Source organism: Labeo rohita, chromosome 20 (assembly GCF_022985175.1).
Source record: "Labeo rohita strain BAU-BD-2019 chromosome 20, IGBB_LRoh.1.0, whole genome shotgun sequence".
NCBI lineage: Eukaryota > Metazoa > Chordata > Actinopteri > Cypriniformes > Cyprinidae > Labeo > Labeo rohita.
The window spans coordinates 5,149,870-5,170,868 of NC_066888.1; the positions used below are offsets into that span (position 1 = coordinate 5,149,870).

General features: G+C 35.3%; 2 long non-coding RNA genes and 1 other non-coding gene across 4 annotated transcripts; all 3 read left to right on the forward strand.

Annotated features, from left to right (window-relative positions):
• The first annotated feature begins 1,536 nt into the window (after nt 1–1,536).
• LOC127151867 (U4 spliceosomal RNA) lies at nt 1,537–1,677 on the forward strand. Its single transcript, XR_007824970.1, has one exon. It is a non-coding gene; the product is annotated as a U4 spliceosomal RNA (small nuclear RNA).
• Nucleotides 1,678–6,454: 4,777 nt separating this feature from the next.
• Nucleotides 6,455–9,590, forward strand: LOC127182636 (uncharacterized). Of its 2 annotated transcripts, none has more exons than XR_007829938.1 (8): nt 6,455–6,756; nt 6,985–7,042; nt 7,138–7,207; nt 7,294–7,351; nt 8,825–8,917; nt 9,018–9,080; nt 9,180–9,210; nt 9,337–9,590. It is a non-coding gene; the product is annotated as an uncharacterized LOC127182636 (long non-coding RNA). The 2 variants fall into 2 exon arrangements; XR_007829939.1 differs by having other exon boundaries at nt 9,340–9,590.
• A 244-nt stretch (nt 9,591–9,834) lies between these two features.
• Nucleotides 9,835–12,170, forward strand: LOC127182484 (uncharacterized). Its single transcript, XR_007829918.1, has 3 exons — nt 9,835–10,440; nt 10,530–10,638; nt 11,112–12,170. It is a non-coding gene; the product is annotated as an uncharacterized LOC127182484 (long non-coding RNA).
• The last annotated feature ends 8,829 nt before the right edge of the window (nt 12,171–20,999 follow it).

Genomic DNA, 20,999 nt, shown 5'->3' on the forward strand with positions numbered 1-20,999 from the left:
AAAAAAAACTGAAAGCAGAATGGACGTGTTTTTGAAAAGGGGAGAAAAAATTATGGCTTTTACATATGTAAAAGTATATAGTATATTTAAATATGTGGAAGTATATGAGATGGAAGTTTTTGGACACAGATCTTGAATGTTTGGATTATTTCATAAGACAAAATGTGATGTTTACTGAAATGAGGTTGTGTAAGATTGGAATGGAGCAAGATGCAATATGTAAAGTTTGTAAGAAGGAAGATGAAGATATTTTACACCTGTTTGTACTTTGTGAAAGATTGCGCCAATTTTTTGGAGTTTTAAGAGTTAGTTTGTGATTTAAGGAATATCAAAAAAGATATTATATGGAATGTAACTTTAATGTTGGGGTTAAATGAGAAATGTCAAAATAGACAAGACATTAATTTACTCTTAATTCTAGCAAAAAAGGTGATATTGAAGAGAAGAAACATTGCAAAAAACAAGAATTATGTCTTAGACTTGTGGCTGTATTTTAAAGCAGAAATGGAGGATTATATGCAAACACTGTATGAATATTTCAAATTGAAGAATGACATAGAACTGTTTAATACTATTTTTAATTAATATGGATATTTGTATATGTTGAATCGGGATTTGTTTTTTTTTTTGGAATGTTTGAATGTTTGTTGTTTAATTTTTTAATGAAATAAAAAAAAAAAGGCGCCAGACTCAAGAAATTTCGACTTTCTCAAATGTCAAGGTTTCTGGCCTCCGAGCGGAGGTGTGGGTTCACATCCCACTTCTGACAACGGTTCTTTGTGAGTGACCAGACTAGAATTGGAAGTAATGTGGAGACATTAACACCGGTTTTACAGACAAGGCTTAAGGCTAGTCCCACACTAAAATGCAAGTTTGAGCTGTTTCAAATGAAAAAAACTTGAATTGATCTTAAAATACGTCAGTGGCCTTGTTTCGTCTCAAGATGCACACCAGTACTGAGTTTATAAGGTATGTTTATAAAAAATACTTTAATCTCCTAATTGAACTGTTGCCTAATCCTGGCATAATCTAAGCCCTGTCTGTGAAACCGGCCCTAAAAGTTACAGTTTGCCTCCTTTAGTTTGCCTTCTGACCAACTCCATTGATAGAATTGTCCGCAGGCTGTTATGCAAGCGTCCTCCGTCCTTTGGCGTGTCAGAATGGCCAAGTGGTCTAAGGCGCCAGACTCAAGGCGTCTCAACCTTCTCAGTTGTTGAGGTTTCTGGTTTCCGAGCAGAGGCGTGGGTTCAAATCTCACTTCTGACAAAGGCTTGTTTTGAGTGACCAGACTAGAATTAGAACTGGAAGTAATATTGAGACATTAACCCCTGATTTCACAGACAAGGCTTAAGGCTAGTCCCACACTAAAATGCAAGTTTGAGCTGTTTCAACTGAAAGAAACTTGAATTGATCTTAAAATATGTCAGTGGCCTTAGGACTGCCAGGAGGCTGATTGCGCGGCAGTTTGAAGCTTGTTACCACCTTGTCGGTTCACGTCCACATAGGAGCACGTGAGAGGTCGCGCCTGTCAGCGGCATTCTTTCGCAGAGGCAATATCGTAGCTTATGAGGTTCATCTGAGGCGCGATCATTGCTGATTGAAAACTTTACCCAATACCCCGCCGGAATGACTTGAAATACAGTCAGCCTTGGCAATTTTTGCCAGCCTCTCTGGAGGCTTACATTCTGGTTGAAAAAGGCCTTTGCTCAAAGGGTGTCTGCAGATGATTGCAGACAGGTGTGACTTTGCTGTAGCTGTCATTAAACTACAGCACGATTAAATCTTACCGTGACCCATCGTAAAGGGTTAGGCCAGGGGTCACCAAACTTGATCCTAGCCGGTGTCCTGCAGAGTTTGCCTCAACACACCTGCCTGGAAGTTTCAAGTTTCACCTATTAAGACCCTCCAGTCTGGCAGTATTTTCCGATCATATGTTTACCAAAGAGGTCATAATGAGCATTGTGAAGCTATATTTGTAGTTATAATAATAATAATCATTTATATTTCAATTTTGTTTTCAGGGCAGTTCATGAAGACGAGATGAGATGTTTTGTCAACCTGGACAGAAGTTCCTCCTGCCACACCAGACTCTCTGGTGTATACGGAGGCCTGTCCACTAGCACATGGGTTTTTGGAGCCAGGGACCTCTTGCAGGGAAGAAGATTTTCCAAGGACCCCCTCATAAATATAACAGTGTTTAAGGCTAAAGTTAATGTGGAGAGGAGTATAATGAACATAATATGATTGTTTTATTGGTGCAAATGGTCCCTATGTTATATGAACTGTTTAATAATACAGCACAATATAGGCCTAATTTACCATATTTTCCAGACAGTTACACCAGGTCAGGAAAAAAAACATGCATAAGTTGCATGGGTGTATAAGGCACATTTTACTATTCCTTTCAGAAATAATGTAAATACTGATAAATAAAACAAATGTTAATAAACTTAACAAACATTAAAAACAATGTAAATATGTAATTTACTTTTCCAAATCATTTAAATTAATTGGCATTCAGAACAGATATATATATTAGGGGTGTGATGAGACACTTATCAAACGTGACGACATGAGACTGGGTTCACGAGAACGAGACGAGAACTTTAAACTTTTCTTAAGAAATCCTCAATGATTAAATATTTAGGGAAAATAGTCTTTTATTCAACTGAAAAAGACAAAATGCAAAAAAATGTAGGTGCATTTTGAACTTTATGAAATTAAACTTCCATTTTAATGGAATTATATGCAGTAATAAACAACATTTAAACAAGAGCTTCATGATTCTGGATAAATTGCATAATTTTAATAGATTGGAGATCACGATTCTGGAGAAAAAAGATGAGAAAACTAAACAAAATGACGTAATTTACTAGTGGTTTTGACAAACTGTTCATTGCTTAAGTCTTTTAAAAATATATTCATTTAAACAAAATTAAAAAGTGAGTCAGTGTCTCACTTAATTAAGATTTGTTTGACTATTGAAATCTCCTGAATGAATGATTCAATGACATACTTTTTTAAACGGGCAGTTGTCGCCACCTCCTGGCGGAAGAGATTAAGCGTTACTATACATGCAAGATTGTTTCGTTTTGATCGCTACTGTAGAAAATAAGTGTTTATACCCTAACTATAAACTTTAATCCCAGTACTTCTGTTACTTAAATGTCTGTTACACAGAAATAATGATTATAATGTGGTTGATTATAAGTTTGTGTTACTCTTTCTGCATTCACATTTACCCTCTGATTCATTAACATGGGCATCGACAAAACGAGCTATTAATTACAAGCAATATTTACTTTAAATTAAGCCTATCACAAACTTATTTAATATGATACTGAAACTGCTAAATTATTTTTTAGTATGTACAGAAGGTTTTAAACTTCTCTTGTGTCAGAATAAGACGTTTTTTCCCCCCAGCTCAGCTCCAACAGGTGAACATAATGTTTTGTATGTTATTTGTTACTGTTGTTATCCACTGAAAATACGTCCACAATGACCAGATCTAAACTAAATTTTAACCTTCTAGAGACCTTATGTGAATGTCAATATTGGACGTTCAAAAGACGTCATAAAAAGACGTTGTAAAAACTTTCATTCTGGCTCTTCAGGGGACGTCATTTCAACGTCCGACAAAGAGGTTAAAATGACGTCGTTTGGACGTACTTTTACTCATTCATTACAATTATTATGTATTTTAAATTAAATTTTAAATAAATGTTTTCATGGTTTTTGTACACTGTGTCTGTAACTTTATTTACAAGTACAAATAAAAATTATAATAAAATAAACATGATTTTTACTTGAATGCAGCCTAAGAGTGTATATATTATGTCCAGAAACAGTATAAATGACATCTAAATGAGACTGCAGTTGACCTTATAAGACGTTGAAAATACGTCCATAATGACCAGATCTGAACTAAATTTTAACCTTCTAGAGACGTCCTGTGAATGTCAATATTGGACGTCCAGAAGACGTCATGAAAAGACGTTGTAAAAACTTTCATTCTGGCTCTTCAGGGGACGTCATTTCAACGTCCAACAAAGACGTTGAAATGACGTCGTCTGGACGTTTTGCTCAGTGGGGATTACTGTATTTATAACTAGCATATCTCTAGTTACAGTCCCTGCATTGTAAAATGTAAGTTAGACTTGCGAGGAGTGAACATTTAGACATAGAGAAAAAGTATCAAACGTAGCTTGTGCATAAAAGTTAGCTTTTCTTTTACATGTGTGTGAAATCCAATGACGCCAAGTGTGCGTTGCAGACTGTCGTTCAGCCGCAGCATTAACGAGTCACATAATGGATTTAGATCGCTAAATAGTAGGTTTTAGAAGGCAGGCAGCAACTGATGATTGAAAATGGTTTGATGTAGCTTGGTGGAAAGAATTCAAAAAGTGCAGGTAAAGGGATAAGCAAGCTGACATTGTAATTATAAGGTAGCTTATAACCCAGCTAACAATTTACTTGTGACAATAAAAGAAACAAGTTTCTTTTTAAAATGCATTATCATATTATGTTAGTTAAAACTCATAAATAACTACAAATAACTAATGTTAGGGAAATCTGTTAATGTTTTGTTGCGCATTTCCTAAATTAAAAAAAAAAAATCGGCCGATATATCGGAATATTGGATTTTAAAACCAATAAATATTTGTATCGGTATCGGCCTTCAAAATCCTTTATCGGTCGGGCTCTATTACATATATTATGTGCTTGCTACCAAATAGGTTTTCAAAAATCTTAAATCCAGCATTTATATAATACAAAGTAGTATAAAAAAAGGATTTATAAACAAATTGAAATAGTTACATTTATAATGTTACAACCAAGGTTTAATACTAAGAACAGAATATATACACATGAAAATAAAAAATAATATTAATAAAAAAAAAAAATAATAATAATAATAATAATAATTATATATATATATATATATATATATATATATATAACAAATCATTTATTCCAAAAGCTCGAATCCATAATTTTTACAACCTTTCAAATCTGCCCTTTATATAATAAAGGTGTATGTAAATAATTTAAATAACTACCTAATAATAATAATAATAATAATAATGATGATGATAAATATAAACTTTTATAATTTTTATAAGACAAATACAAATTTACAGAACCATAATAATAATAATAATAATAATAATAATACTTGCATCATAATAATCTACTTTCACATCTGACCTTTATATAATAGAATTACCATATAATTACCACAAATACAGCTTAATTGTATATAATTGTTTATATTGTTTTTATAAACAACTTTTATATAAAGAGCTTTCCTTTACATTCCAATTTACTTGGTTTACTTAGCGTACTAGTTAAAATGCACTAACTTAAAGGTCATGCTGACCGTATTAATGTCTGAAATTAAAGACAATATAAAACCTAAAAAGAGTCTTTCCACTCTGTAATGGTCTGGCCAGATGCTGGACAGTACCACTTTCCTTTAACCTGGGAACGTCGTTTTTTGGGCTAAATCAAGTCGGCCTGTCATGGACTTCTTTTAGCCCAAAAATCGACGTTGAAAATTGGTCGCTGTTTGGTCCGTCTGATTTAGTCCTAATTTAGCCCAAAAATCGACGTCGAAAATTGGTCTTTGTTTGGTCCGTCTAATTTTGGTCCAAAGTTGCCCTAAAATCGACGTTGAAAATTGGTCGTTGATTGGTCTGTCGGATTTAGTAGTAATTCACATCCGGGATATTTCCTGGTGTGCGCGCAGTGTTGCCAACTTGGCGACTTTGTCGCTAGATTTAGCGACTTTTCAGACCCCCCTGGCGACTTTTTTTCGAAAAAGCGCCTAGCGACAAATCTAGCGACTTCTTGGACAAACCTTATTTAGTTTACGAGACACTCTGGTACTGCCGCGCGAGCGCAAAAATTGTGCTTTCCCAGCGCGCGCGCTCTCCTCTCTCTATCTGCGTCTGCTCTGTTCAGTGTGCGGCAGAGAAGCAGCACTTTCAGATAAAAGAAGATATTCTGTTGCTTCTAACTCTATTTTACATGCAAGTATAGCCGAAATCACAGCACAGCCATTGTCTTAATCGTATGTGTATTTTATTTCATTAGACAATGTCGTGATTATGAATCACGATTTTAGTGTAGATAAATATCTTCGAGAGCTGGTTATGTAGTCCTAATGGGCTGCGTTTCAGTCACTATTTCATATTTACCCCGTTGTCTGACAAAAGAAACCGTAAAATATATCAATATATCTATGAAATATATAAATGAAAACAGTTTTATTGAATTTGGCTGCATTAAATAGCAGTATGTGAGCACAGAGACGCAAGACAATACGACGTAGCTAATATGCTGATGAGCGTATGACGTCATTTGACGACTTTTCAAATGGGGTTTAGCTACTTTCCATTGAAAAAAGTTGGCAACACTGTGTGCGCGCCTCACCTATGTGAAATATTTTACAGACGCCATTTTCTTTCCTCGCGTTTCGGAGCATATGAGGACGGGAAACAACACAATAAAGGGTTTAATCTTACGCACAAAATGTGTTTTGTAATATCATATCGTTTTATAACGATATTAATGTGCTGTATGCCGCTAAACTTTTCTCAAAGACATTTTTTTCCACTCGCCATGCGGAACAGAGCAGAGCGCTGTGCAATTAATGTTACTAATGAACTTTTTCTCAGAGAGATAACGTTATTTCCTTTCACTCGTGATCCGGAGCAGGCAGGCCTGTTGGTTTTATCAAGGAAAACACAGAAAGTAAGTGATTTACCTCATTTACATTATGTATAATAATTATGACCACCGTATTTCTGTGTTGTGGTCTCCTGAACTTTTTCTCAGAGAGATGTTTTCTTTCAATCACGATGCGGAGCGGATGGGAAAGTTGGTTTTTTTAAGGAAAAGTGTTTTACTGCATTTACATTATGTGTAATATTACTGTATGATGATATTAATATGCTGTGTGAGCCTAAACATTTCTCATAGATCTGAATTGCTATGCAGTGCTGAAGTGGAGGTTGCTTTTAACAGGGAAACACTTGAAGTAAATGTTTTATCTCATTTAAAATTTGTGTTTTATAACGTCATATGGATTTATAGTGATATTTATGTGCTGTGCTCTCCTAAACTTTTTCTCAGAGAGATATTTTCTTTCAATCACAATGTGGAGCAGACGGGAAAGTTGGTTTTATCAAGGAAAATGCCAAAAGTAAGTGTTTTACTTTATTTACATTATGTGTAATATTACTTCATGATGATATTAATATGCTGTGTGCACCTAAACATTTCTCATAGATCTGAATTGCTATGCAGTGCTGAGGTGGAGGTTGCTTTTAAAAGGGAAACACTAGAAGTAAGTGTTTTACTTCATTTACATTATGTATTTTATAAGATAATATTACTTGAGGCCTTGAGACGAAGAACCATACAAGTCCATATTTTCAAATTTTGAGTAATAAGATTTTTTTCATTTGGATTGTGAACATTATATTATATATTTTTATTTTACTTGAAAATAGACAACAAAAGCTTCTCAATTCTAAGGAGATAACATTTTTCAGTGTCAGTATTAAAAATCAAAAGTTATTGTGATTTATATTTCTGAAATGTGGAAGAACGGTATATGTCCAGTTAGTGTGGAATAACAGTATAACTCCAGTTCATCATATCACTTTAAACCACTAAAGATCTGATTCCTTTATCTTAGTTTTAATACAGTAACAGAACTTCAGGTTAATATTAAGCATTTCTTTCTAGTTTATTATTATTATTATTATTATAATTATTTAAAAACAGAAAATACAGTATGAACAATGTATAATACATAGACATTCTTACAGTACAGGCAATAACAATGAATTATTAACAAAAAACAATAAATAAATAAATAAATAAATACAATGCAGACATACATCATAGCTAAATATTATTCAACATATCATAAGGTATACAAGATATATCATAATTTTCTCAACTTTCATTTCGACCTATTCATGACTGATCTATAGTAGACGCCCAGTAGGCTAGGCTACACGCAAATATAACTGTAACAAGTTAGTCAGATAGGATATCTTTGATCACTTCTTGTATGTTTAGATAGCTCCAATAGTGCACCTTGTCGTTTATTTAGAAAAGCTGGCGCAGCGCACCTGTGTATATACTACTTCAAACTGTTCTCGCACTCCGCCATCTCACGATATACATAAATATATAAACAAATAAACTCTGCTTGCCGTACTTTACACAGGACTGGCGGGAAATATGAAAGAATACAGCTTTATTATATATGGTATGTGGTTTATTTTGATAGGTTAACTGTTTATGCGGTGTTTAGCGCGTTCAGAGAGAGAGAGAGATCACATCACATATACGGTTCTTCCACTCAGCAGTTTGGGTGGATTTTTCCCTGGTTTTTGTTCTCCTCTTCGAGTCAAATATGGTTTTCCAGCATCCCTCAAAGCCTTCCTTACTCTGTCCTTCCATTTGGTCATGTCGGCTCTCTTTTTTTTGCCGAGGTTTTGCCTTTTAATGTCCGAAGCGGACATGACAGCAAGCGGCATCTCCATTCTTCTTTGTGGACATAAACGGTTTTTCCGCGTGACGCTATTTTAACGTTTAAAATGCGGACTCTTGGTCGTGTGAATATGTCCCCAAACTGTTTCTGTATACAAAGTTCACACATACAATTAATGTCACATGGTTATCTCATTTTTTGTTTTTTTGGACTTATACGGTTGTTCGTCGCACACACTCACTTGATGATGACATTTATACATTCTGCATGATATCTGCTTGCTTTAATGGGCACACACACTGAACATTCAAGTCTGGAGCGGTAGGAGTTACCATGGAAACTGGGTGGAAACTCAACTGTCCAGCAGCAAAACACATCTTCCACTGTTGTTTTCACAAATTTCAGGTAAATTTAGTCTCTAATATTACACAAATAGTACATGCATGTGTTCCTGACACTTTCTTTCATGTAAATGATACACTTCTGTTGAATATTTACTTTATAGAAATGGTTTATTGTCTTCAGAAAAAGTCTGTTAGCATCTGAACTGTAATGCTAACTATAAGAGGTAAGTTAGGTTAACTATTGACTTGAGCTCTTGTTTATGAAGGTCTTATGTCATCTTAATTAACATTACTTGCTGTTTTGCTTTTTTTTTTATATAAAGGTTTTGCAGGCAATTTGTCATTGGATGAAAGGTAGTAAGTTAATTTATTTATCCTAGAATTATGCAATATACGGTTAATCGGATACAAAAGTACTTTAAGCATGTTTTGACCTTTCATGGTAAACAAATATTGATTCCTCTTGTCCTGTGACTTCAGCAGTTTCAGAAAAAAACTCCTACGACACAGAAAAAGTTCCTGATTTTAAAATTTCCGAAGAGAGCTGCTGACAGACATATAAAAAACACAGGTGATCTGAAAAAGCATATTAAATTACTTTATATGTATCTTTCATAATATATTTAGCCTATATCACCACGCATCTGTAATTTTCTTTTGCAAAATTATATATATCTATATACTTTTATGTTTGTTTGCTTGTTAGATATTTTAAAAGGACTTTAACATACAAACATAAGTAACACTGTATATGAGCATTAAATAAGTAAACCTAAAAATGTAAATTCTGTTATTAAATTGTATTGTTTTGTATATTCTATACAATGAGTTAAGTCAGTCTAAGCTGATTTTGCAGCATCATTATGCTTACACCGTGTCTACACTGGACGCGAGCGACGCGACGTGACAAAATACAGTAGAACCCATTATAATCATTGATGCTGTCTATACTGGATGGGGCGAGGGGCAACACGACAAATCTCATACAGTAAACTGCTACCGCATTCTATTTATGACGAATTACATTTTACAATGTATTCGCATAGAGAACAGTTATTTTAAATAAACATTACTGTTTTTATTTATGATCAAATAAATGCAGTTTTCTTTGTGAACATAAGAGACTTATTTCAAAAACATAAACAAAACTGACCACAAATGTTAATAACACAAGGGATACAAATATTAGTCCATTTATTCTATTAAAGTGCAAGAAGCTCTTAAAAATATTAACGTAAACAGATTTTTTTATTTATTTATTTGTATTGTATACCAAGAATGCAATGCACAATGACGTAGATTGTCTGTCTATGCTGGATGCAAACCAGAGCGACCATTGAAAATCATTTGAACTTTGTGTCAGTACATGGTAAATAGAACACAGCATCAGTTTGCTGTCAGGGATTTGTAGTGTTGTGCTGTGCCTCTTCCAGTGTAGGCAGCATCGCTGATTATAATAGGTTCTATCGTATTATGTCGTATGTTGTATGCATTTTGCTCACAGTGTTAAAACTGGTATGATTCCATTCATAGCTAAAACAACTTTTCTATTTCAGAGACTGAAAATTGTCAATAAAACACAAGGTAATGATAACTTATTTTAAGAATATAGTAAGACTAACAAGAATAAATAAAAATGCATCTGTGACTTCATATTGCTTCTTATTTTTCAGTGGATTGATAGCTCCAACACCAATTAAGCAGACCTGAGCAGCCGATCAAGGATCACCAGAAACTCTGCAGAACTTTGGTCCTCAATGCCCAGGACTGGAAACCAGAGCTGTAAGTCATCAATCCAGCAGTCATCCTGCCTCTCTGAATTGTCATGTTTAGAACATATTTCAGGAGATCTCAACATTGTCTCTCGAGGTCCACTTACATGCGTTTTGGTCTAACCTAGTCCAGTGCGTCTGAACAAACTAATCAAGGTCTTCAGTTTTTACAATTTACCTAAACTATGGGTGTGTATCTCTCAGGTCCCTTGATCATTAGTCAGTGGTTAAAGGAGAACTACACTTCCAGAACAACAATTTACAAATAATGTACTCACCCCCTTGTCATCCAAGATGTTTTGTGTCTTGCATAGTAATTTTAATTTTACCACATTTGTGATGCATGTATAGGAGGTGACATAAAACTGTTGAAAATTCTAGAAAATTGTTCTCATGCTGTAAGTCAGTTCCCACTCTTTTGTTTATTTGTTTGTTTGTTTTTAACATTTACATTTTGTTTCTTGTTTTCCTTCTCATTTATAGATGCTGGAGAAAAAGCAGCCAGGCTAAAGCATTTAAAGTGGAAACTTTTGTCGTGGCTCAAAAATCCAGGATTGGGATGGTGGAAGGAGCAGAAGACCAGAGATCAGGCAGAGATCTACTGATGCCCCTGAGGGAACTGTTTAACTAATGTGTTAGGTTAAATCAAAAATTTTCAGCACTCACCTTCATGTCTTTCCAAACCTGTAAAAATTTTGGTCATCTTTGAAACATAAATGTAGATCTTTTTAATGAAATCTGAGAAATATCTGTCCCTCTGTTTCACAGTTTATGCAACTACCACATTCGATCCTCAGAAAGGTAGTAAAGACAGCATTAAAGTAAGCCATGTGACTCCGGTTGTTTAACCTTAATTTTATGAAGTGATGTGAATGGTTTATACGCACAAAAAACATTGCATTTTTATTCACACACAAACAAAAATCTTATGGTGCTTTTGTGAAAATGCGTTGGAGATACCTAATGTATGAATAAAGACGTAATTTTGTTGTTGCTGTTTTTTTGCATACACAAGGCATCTGTTAAAAATATCTTTATTTGCAGTCTGCACAGAGGTTTCTTATGGGTTTAGAGTGACATGAGAGTAATTAAGTAATTAATGGCAAAATTAGCATTTGTTTGGGTGAGATGTGTCCTAATGTGGTTAAAATCGGTCATTGTCCTGTGTTATAAACATTTTCAGTATTTCAAAGATTATTTTGAAAAATCTGTTTCAAATAAATACTGCTCCTTTGAAAGTTCTATTTGAAGAATACTGAAAATATGTTTTCCAAAAAAAATATTGGGCAGCACAACTGTTTTCCACATTGATAATAATCAGAAATGTTTCTTGAGCAGCAAATCATATTAAAAATGTTTTCTGAAGGGTCATGTGACACTGAATACTGGAGTAATTATGATGAAAATGTAGTTCACATGAATAAATTACCTTTCACAATGTATTCATATGGAAAACATAGTTATATTTTATAATTTTACTGTTTTTACGGTATGTTTAATCAAATGCAGGCTTAATTTGTGATCAGGAAAGTGTTTTTTACTTGAAAGATGTATTTAATATCCCAGCTAACAAAAAAAGGTCGCCACAACGTCCCCTGAATGGCATCTGCGAACGTCCCCTGGACGTCATCGTGTAGGGTTTTTTGGACGTCATGGGGACGTTGCGAGTTCGTTCGCGGGACGAAACTGGGACGTTCGCGGAACGTCCGGAGGACGAAACGGGGACGTTCACGGGACGTACCACGGACAATTGCGGGACGTTCATGAAAACATTGTGGGGACCTATAGCGAACGTTCGCTACAGGTCATTTTAATATACGTAAACATGTCATTAGTCAGATCAGACAAAATTGATCTACCCAAGGAATAAACACACAAGCAATAGTACATTAACAATACATTTTTATTTGTTAAAATATTTTTCTTTTGTGTGTGTGCGTGTCTGTCTGTCGTCTGACGTGTGTTCCAGATGTTGTTCGTTATCCAGGTCTGATTCCACCCTTATGTTCGAAACCTAAAACAATATAAATGAACAAAAATCAGCAATGGTTTTAAACCTTGACTTCGTTTTTGCATAATGACATAATATTGTATCAAACTGAATCATTATCTGCGCGAATGACACCTGCGTAGAATTTCCCGATTGATAGCCAACCTCTTATGATTTTTAGGCCATTGTTCCTATTCTATGTGCGTTTATCAAAAATGCACTTAACACAAAAGCACCAGCATATCGCTGTTTGTTCAATATTGAAGTTCAATATCTGTCAATATTGTATACGTTGAATCGTTTCAGCTTTACGAAAATCTGATATATGGCAATATATGTAAAACACATATATAATATATGTCGATGTATGGATTACACAGATATATAAAATAGCCGCTTTCAAATATGCGACATATATTTCCCTAAATACACACACGTCTTTATATTACATGTTCATATATGGGCAACAATGTATATGTAAATGAAATATATGTTAAATATATTTACATATATTTGAACTAAAAATTTAATGGCAAAATATAAATGGCAAAAACAGAATAAGGGTAATGTTTAAAAAACTTTTAATTAACTGATCAGCTACAAAACACAATAATATTAACACTTTTTTTAAAAAGTTATTTAAAATGTATTAAAAGGGATAGTTCCCCAGAAATGAAAATTATTTAATTATTTACTTACCATCATTTGGTCCAAACCTTTATGAGCTTCTTTCTTCTGCTGAAAAAGACGATATTCTGAAGAATGTTTGTAACCAAACAGTTTTGGGGCTCCACTTACTTTTTAGTATTTTCCTATCATGGAAGTAAGTGGACAACAACTGTTTACAAACATTCTTCACAATACCTTTTTTGTGTTCAGTAGACGAAAGAAGCTCATTCAGGTTTGGATCAACTTGATGGCAGTTAAATAATACAACATTTTTATTTTTGGCTGAAGTTACAGTAAAACAATCAAGTGGCAATATAGTGACAACTACTTTAATTCTGAATTTTTTTTTTTTTTTTTTTTTTTTTTTTGCTGATGCAGTTCAGAGCTCTGCCATTTTGCAGTTCAAGGCTGTACCAATTTGGCCAGAAGTGGTTCCTGGGATGTATCATCATCAAAGCAACTTAAAAAATGCAGAAAATTAAGTTAGAAGCACATTAATCCTAAAAAGAGCAAGAAATCAGAAAATAAATTCATTGCTATTTCCCATCTTCTTAGGACACAAATATTACAATTTCATGATTTTTTTTTTTTTAAACATGATTTTTTTATTATTAAGTTTGGTTGACTAAAAATCATGTGATGGCATTATTTATGATTCTCAGATTTAAACTATCACCAACAGCACAACAATGCAAAAGGACGCTAAATTATGAAGGTTGTGTAACGTTGTTTTACTTTTCCCCTCAGCTCCCCTGCGACTAGCAACAAACCTTAAATATTGTAGAAACTGTTATAGCGACCTTCACGTCAGCACTGCATAGAAATTAATATCTATGAGAAATGTTTAGGTGCACACAGCATATTAATATCATCATGAAGAAATAATACACATAATGTAAATGAAGTAAAAGAGTTACTTTTGGCATTTCCTTGATATAACTAACTTTCCTGTCTGCTCTGTGTTGTGATTGAAAGAAAATATCTCTCTGAGAAAAAGTTCAGGAGAGCACAGCACATAAATATCACTATAAATCCATATGACGTTATAAAATACAAATTTTAAATGAGATAAAACACTTACTTCAAGTGTTTCCCTGTTAAAAGCAACCTCCACGTCAGCACTGCATAGCAATTCAGATCTATGAGAAAAGTTTAGGTGCACACAGCATATTAATATCATCATAAAGTAATATTACAAGTAAATGAAGTAAAACACTTACTTTCTGTGTTTTCCTTGATAAAACCAACTTCTCTGTCCGCTGCATCGCGAGTGAAAGAAAATATTGCTATGAGAAACAGTTTAAATACATAAATTTCGCTATAAATCCATATGACGTTATAAAACACTTACTTTCCCTGTTAAAAATGACCTCTACGTTAGCACTGTAATGCAAATGAGATCTGTAAGAAACGTTTATGTTGGTTTAGAAGCATACAGCTATAAAATATATATGTTAAATGAGGTAAAACACTTACTTCTTACGTTTCCTTGTTAAAAGCACTGCGTAACGTTAATATCGTCATAAAGTAATAACATTACCTTATAATAATAACACTATCGCAATTGAGGTAAAACACTTACTTCCGGTGTTTCCTATGCCCTGTCTGCCCCGCATTGCCAGCGAAAGGAAATAACGTTATCTCTCTGGGAAGAAGTTCAGGAGTACACAGCTCTCGTCTGTTCCGCATCGCGAGTAGAAAAAAAAAAATGAGAAAGGTTTAGCGGCATACAGCCCATTAATATCATTATAAAACGATATTATATTACAAAACACATTTTGTGCGTAAGATGAAACACTTTATTCCGTTGTCTCCGCATCGCGAGGGAAGAAAATGGCCTCTGTGAAAAATATTCCAAATGGGTCAGGCGCGCACACGAGCAAATGTCCCGGATGTGACTAATACGGATGAAAGGCCGTATTTACACTAACTAGTGTTCATCACAACAAGTTTAAATCTTTACTCTGAAAGTCCTTAACGCCAGGATATATATATATATATATATATATATATATATATATATATATATATATATATATATATATATATGTTTATATATGGCCATGTATCACATTTCTATATGGGTGCTAACGTTAGCTTCAAAAGTGTTTAGGCTAACGGCCAGCAGTCTTACACGACGGACAGCCTCAGCAAACGTTTTAAAAGGTAAACTTTTCATAAAATGTAAATATTACGAGATACGCAGTGGTTACGGTACTTAATGTCTACAAGTATAAAAGTATAAATACCTTTTCGACCGGACAAAAGCGAAAACTCAAGACCATATCTGGGGAAATCACCATGACCGTTAACTGTCACTCAGCGTTGCCATGGATACATGCGCGTACCCTAAGTGACGTCACTCGATCACGAGCTCATTTGATTGGCTTTTACACTTTTATTTTTGCGCTGCATAACAGTCTTAAATGCAATAACTAAAAAAAAAAAAAGTAATTTTCCTTAATAACTTGTCTTGTCAGCTTACCAACAGCTTGATAGCCTATGTAAATATTAAAAAGTAAGAACTGATTTATTTGTCTTACCTGTGTTATTTTCCACTTTCTTTTCTATTCTTCATGTTTTCCTTGGCTGCATTCATCACTCTTCAGGGATTCAACCTTATTTTATTTATGTATGGGGAATACATAGGGCCTAATTGTAGCCTAGGTTCAATTACATTATTGAAGTGTATCTTGTTTTTGATGTCGAAATGCTGAAACAGACTTGATAATTACAGAAGTTACTTTTTCTTTTGCATAAATTAAAGTTATTTATTTTGCCACAAATTAAAATATATAGTTTATAGTATAGTATATAATAATAATAATAAAAATAATGCCAATCTTTCCATTTTTCATTCCAATATCACAGTTAAAAAAGGGATTTTGTTTTAAGGAAATATCCTTTAAAATCCAATATGGGTTTATTATTTGTTTTATTATTACTTGTCTTTAATTTAATGAACTCTGAGTTGCAAGGTGTCAGGTAAAGTCCAAGCATGGGCGACTGGATTTTTCATGTGTTGTTATGGGGGGATGTTGCAAACTGGTTCGGGCGAATGTCCTCCAAATGTCCGCCAGCGAACGTCAAAAAGAGAACCAAATGCGGACGTAAGTGAACGTCCTCAGAACGTCCGTCAGCGAACGTTACAAAGCGGACCAAATCCGGACGTCCTTAAACGTTCGACAGTGAACGTTATAAAGCGGACCAAATACGGACGTCGTCCAAACGTCCGCCAGCGAACGTTACAAAGCGGACGTACTGCGGACCTAAACCGACGTTCGTAACGTCCGGGGGACGTCCCCTGTTTGCTGGGATGTCAATAAATGTTTTAGTACTCTTGTGAATTGTCTTATTTTGAATATGAGATAAATATAATCATGAATTTACGGTTGAAATTCGGCCTGAAAAAGACGTCTTTTGAACTTTAACTTTACAACCACATTTAGACGTAATTTGGACGTCTTTTTATAGATGTCTTTTCGACGACCTGAAAAACACGTCTTTTCGTCTTTTACTTTTCGACCAAATTTTCACGTTGTTTAGACGTCTGGCATTGTCATCCTTTCGATGTCTTTTCGACGAGTTTTTGCTGGGTGGGCATGAGGCGGTGGCGGAGCTGATGGTGGATACGGCGAAAAAGACCAATCTGAATATCCAGACCAGGTATGCCACCCAGGAAAGTGCTGAGCCCCAGGCCAGAAAAATGTTTGTATGCTGTAGGAGCACCGGATGTCGATGCTCCTCCTAGCCCAGTCCTCTGTGTGTGCAATTGAAGATGCTGCAGCTGCAGTTCCAGTTCGTGCATATTTTCGTTGCCGAATAACTGCCTCACCCTCATGTAGTGATGGGTCGTTCTTGAACGATTCGTTCATTTTGAACGAATCTTTAATGTGACTCGGGAGGAACGAGTCGTCTCGGGGAGTGATTCGTTCAGTCGCGCATGCGCAACATCCTATTAGGTTCTGTACAGGAATTAGTTCAACTGTTTTAGAGTCGTTCGTTCACCTTATGGGGCTGTCACGTTTTGAACGAACGACTCAAACCCGAGGACTCGAGAGATGAACTAATCAATTCTCTTTCCGGCTCAGACTGCGTTGGTTAGCTAATTGGGCTGTCAGGTGATGAACGAACGACTCAAACCCGAAAACTTCTCAGATAAGAGGTGAGGTGAGCCAATCATAGACTAAAGACCCAGGTAAACAATGAATTAATATTTTCTGTTTCTTATAGCATTATAGTTTTGTCTTGTTTGTAGTGTGATCAACGTTTGTGTAAGCAGTAGATGTGTTAGGGAAGTAAAACGTAACATTTTAATTATATTTAGCTAAAATGAACAAAATGAACGAAATGACTCGAAAAAAGATTCGTTCATTTTGCTGAACGAGACTCAAAGGACCGAGTCGGTAAAATGATCCGAACTTCCCATCACTACCCTCATGATTTTCAGGCTCCTGGAACTCAATGGGAACATGCCTGTATTCAACAGGTGCCGACGGGAGCACTTCAGGCATCGGCAGTGGCTCATTCGCCAAACCAACTTGCTGGGGAAGCTCCACTCCTTGCAGCAAGGTGTCCCGGTCAGTTCGTTTCTGTCGCTCAAGAAGCCTGGGGAAGAAAAAAAACAAGCATTTTCAGTTCAAAGACAGCACAAAATAGAGGTGACTTAACTTGACCAAGGTGTAAACTGATAAATGATGACTATGTAACAAAGTATACATCCAGCCAGTTATCATAAAATAAATCCTGAATGGGACAGTGTTTAACACCCTTCAGTGATGATCAGCTAAATGTACATTATCTGAAATGCTTGATTCTGATTGATCAGTTGCAACATTCCAAGGACTGTCTTTCCCCAATATTGGCTTTAGATTATAGCAACAATGAATAATAGATGCTTATCATGAAACAGTGCTGGCTTCAGATATCCAGATGGGAAGCCTGTTACACAGCACTACTACTAATGACCGTCATTATTGTGGGAAACTGACTTTGAAAATATCTCAACTTACCAATCAGAATCAAAAACTGAGAGCGGTGTAATATTAAGCAACAAAGCAACCATTCATATTTCTGTAAAGCTGCTGTGAGACAATGTATACATTTAATATACGTAATATACAAATACATTTGGAATTAGAATAGTTAATTCAGTAGCTGTTACTGAAGTGCAGTTTTTCATGGGAAATGTACTACTAAAGTGAATTCAAGAAGCCAAGAACCAACTCACCAAGATGACACTGTAGTGTTGTTGATTGTAACTAGCACCAAGTTGGTTTTGTCCAGCACCTCTCTGCAGTCTTCAAGCAGCTGCTTGATGTGACTATACGTCATCACAATTGCCTGCAAGTATACCCGGCTGCAGCCTGCAGAACGGGGCGGGGCTGCACGTGGGGCGGGGCTACACGCATCGCCCCGCCCATAAATACTTTCATTGGCTAATGACATGTAATGACGTAGTCAACTCCGTAAATAGGAAATGCGGTTGCGAGCATAGTTCAAGCTACGATTCATTCGTGATATTAAATATCTGTTACATATAAAATATTAAACAATATATTATAAATTCGTTAATTATCTACATGTGATATTAATAAATGGTTCAGTTGGCTAATGACATGTAATGACGTAGACACCTCTGTTAACAGGAAATGCGGTTAAGAGCACAGCTGAAGCTATATATATATATATATATATATATATATCATTCGTGATATTAACTTACATACAAAAATAAACAATATGTTTTCATTCATTATTTTGGGCAAAATTTCATTATTATTTCTAAGCAAGCATCCACTTCCTGCTTTCGATCTGTCATATCTTTGTGCATTAAGAACTGTATATCGCAACGGTTAATGTTTATTTGCAAATTTAAATTATTTATGGGTTTTTATTTTTATTTACGCATTTACTTGTATTTAATGTTTTTTTTTGTCACCAACTCAACACTGAAAGTTTCTTTGAAAATGTTGTCTTAGAATTATGAATTGATAAAGTGCCATTTTTATAAGAACTACATGACAGCTATTGCTTTGTTCTGATAACAAAACCTTTCACAATAAATTATGTGTACATGTAGAGATAAAATATAGAGATTATCTCATGTTAAAGAAAGTTGGAAGTCCAAAAGCGTTGAACTAAACAATATATGAAGAGGAATAAACTCAAAGAACATGAAGATAATGCAGTTTGAGTATTTCATTTTATTGGTCATACAAAATAGCAGTTTAACATCACTGTTTTATTAGCAGAGGCCCACCTGTTGTGTCTTCCGTTGTTACCACATACATTCAACATGTAATAATACACACACACACACACACACGAGGGCAGTCTAATTTTAACTACTTCACATCTCCTTATACAATCGCTCATTAGTGACATAATGAACGCAATGTTGTAATCAAACATTACAACTAATCAAATAAGACAAAACTCGTAGCTCAACTACTCACCAACGCAGCGGCGACAAACGAGTGGAAATAAAATCGCGCTGATAAAATGACGCGTTGGCATCATTAACCAATGATATAATTTGTGGGCGGGGCGACACATGTAGCCCTGCCCCACATGCAGCTCCACCCCGTTCTGCAGGCTGCAGCCAGGACCTTCTCATTGCCTGAGGAATTGGAAAGACTTTGCCCTTGTTGTCTTTAGGCCTGTTTCTGGCTTCCCTGAACTCCTACAAAAGCTTGAGTGTGATGCATTCTGAAATCCTGTTGACCTCAGGTCTCTGGGCAGCCTGGCCGTGGGTCATGAACAGTCTGTGGATAAAATGATGCACTGATTGTATTATGCATGATGCTTGTATTCCATGGTTCTTTATAGCTTTGTAAACATACAGACTAATTACGTTTTTGAATTTTATGCAGATGAAAATGAGGCAATGAGGGATACTTCATGGCGGCACGCAGGCAGCATGAAACAAGACTTTTAGACAGGTGCACTACTATTTAACTCACCTTTCAGCCGCTTGCTGACCAGGGGCTGAGCCACTACGCTTCCGAGAAGCTCTCCAGGGACCTGGCAAGACATTTTTCTTGCACTTAAGGGAATACTTGGAGGGGGACTGATCAATGGCATGCAGACACGAATACAACCGCAAGATCTCTGCTATCTCATTGGTTGATAAAGCAATGATGGTGCGGTTGAGGCTGACGAGGTACCCTGCCAGGTTATCCACTGCCTCCCATCCAGGAACACCCCTTGAATCACATCTACTGTCCTAAAAATGTGTATTTAAAAAAAAAAACAAACACACAACACACACACACACACACAACCAAACAATATCCTGCATTACAAAATAGTCTTTGATATACCATTCTTAGATTACAAGCATCAGCACTAAGTATTAGAAACTTTACCGGAGCTGATGTGTTGGGTCTAGCGCAGGAAATGTCTTCAATGTCAGGACTGTAAGAGCTACCACTTGGAAGACTGGTTTCCTAGATCATTTTTAAACATTGTAAGAGTAGAATACAATTGGGTTACAAAATTGACTGTTCAAAAGTTTTTAATAATTATTCTCACACTTTACAAAAAGGCATTAACTTAATTTCCAGTGATATCATATACTATTTGAACTGAACTGTGCTAGATGACATCACTGGATTCAATGATTAACTGCCTTTAACTGAAAATTAAGTGTTTACCGTTGTCCTTTTGCATTATTGACATACTTTTACTGTGAAGCTGCTTTGACATAA